A 1843-nucleotide genomic window follows, 5' to 3' on the forward strand; every position below is an offset into this window, starting at 1 on the left:
TACAGCCTCAGGTGGCAAATGAGTATAGCAGCTAACCCAAAGCAAATAAAAATAACTCCTAGAGAAAATGAGAGGGCTGCTGGGAGGGCTTTTTTTTTTTTTTTTTTTTCCTGAGATGGAGCCTTGCTCTGTCTCCAGGCTGGAGTGCAGTGGTGCAATCTCGGCTCACTGCAACCTCCGCCTCCTGGGTTCAAGTGATTCTTCCTTCTGAGCCTCCCCAGTAGCTGGGACCACAGGCACATGCCACCACTCCTGGCTAATTTTTGTATTTTTAGTAGAGCCGGGGTTTCACCATGTTGACCAGGATGGTCTCAATCTCTTGACCTCGTGATCCACCCACCTTGGCCTCCCAAAGTGCTGGGATTACACGTCTGAGCCACCGCCCCCGGCCGAGGGTTTTTATTTGAGTGCCACTGCAGTCTTACTGATTTGAATGCCTACTTGTTTCAGAATCCAGGGTGTGGGAGTGACCAGGGAGCACAGTGACTAGAGAAAACAAGAAGCAAAATAAACATTGTTCACCTTGGTTGCTAAATTTAATATGTCCATGTTGTACTTTTAATTTTGGGAAATTTTTCCAACATTAAAAAAAAGCCCTTTTAAAGAAAAGTATTGAAACACTGGTTACATAAGAACCAGGGAGGATTCACCCTAGAAGGTGAAAGTATGTGTCTTAGTCAGTTTTCACACATATTCCAGCCATGACACAATCTTCTTATACTGTAGTAAAGCTTGCTTGTATTTGTTTTCCTTGAAGTACACAGTGCCTTGTTCTTTAACTATGGTGCTCTGTTCTAGCTTCTCTTTGAATTCATCTCCCAAGACTCCTCGGCCTTTTCAAAACCCTTGAGGTGTGATTCATATTTCAGCTCAGCATTTGGTGGGATTTGGAACTTTTCCTTCCCAACACTGCCAAAAGCATAGCTGGACTTGAGGTCCACAATGGAATGCTCTCCTTTCCCCATGGGCTCAATGGCCCTCTCCAGATTATAAGGCAGATCCAGGTTCTCCCCCTTGCCAACCTCAAAGCAGAGCTCCCGTTGGTTAAAGAGCTGGTCCCTCTAGTACCTTTCCAGTGCAACCTCCCCCATAACATCCTCAATGGGCTTGGCAAAACCTTCACTGGGAGTCTGTTTTCTGTGGATGATTCCATCTTCCTCTTCCATCAGATCTCCCTTAAACTCAAAAGACTCCACCTCAAACACAAGCATGGCATTGGGGGGATCTTTGGAGGCCTGCCTGCTAAACTGTAGGCATATTCTGGTTTGCAGGTAATGTGGCACACCTCCCTCACCTTCACAGTTGCTAGGGCGATGTTGCAAGCCTAGATGACCTCCCCTTTTCCCGGGTCAAAGGAGAATTTGTCCTTGCAGTCCACACTGTAATCAAACTTTGTGCCATCTAACCGCCAGCCAGGGTAGTGGACAAAAATTTCATCCCCAGTCATGGGCAGCTCTGTACCTGCACCTTCTCTCTTGATGACCTTCAGCAGGCCTTCCTCCTGTTTGGGGCTGATATTCACTCCTTCCATGGGTGGTGTCACCGACTGCACCCCACTCTGTGGCACCTTCATCTCCTCGGCTGTCATCTCCGTGTGGCACTAGCGCACTCTGGGTCACGGGAGGGGGTGCTACCCGAGGGGCGTGCGGGAGGCCCAGCTGCAGGTGGCACGGAGGCTCCAACACCTCTCAGAAAAGAGGTTTAATTGACACAGTTCCACATGGATGGGGAAGCCTCAGGAAACTTACAATCACGGCAGAAGACAAATAAGAAGCAAGTATCTTTTTCACAAGGCAGAACAAAAAGAAAGAGCAGGGCAAACTCCACTTATATATATATATTA

General features: G+C 47.7%; 1 pseudogene; it reads right to left on the bottom strand.

The window, feature by feature from the left end:
- Positions 1-684: 684 nt before the first annotated feature.
- LOC100409551 (peptidyl-prolyl cis-trans isomerase FKBP4 pseudogene) lies at positions 685-1588 on the bottom strand (annotated as a pseudogene).
- Between the last annotated feature and the right edge of the window lie 255 nt (positions 1589-1843).

The sequence above is a fragment of the Callithrix jacchus genome, chromosome 1 (genome assembly GCF_049354715.1).
Source record: "Callithrix jacchus isolate 240 chromosome 1, calJac240_pri, whole genome shotgun sequence".
Taxonomy (NCBI): domain Eukaryota; kingdom Metazoa; phylum Chordata; class Mammalia; order Primates; family Cebidae; genus Callithrix; species Callithrix jacchus.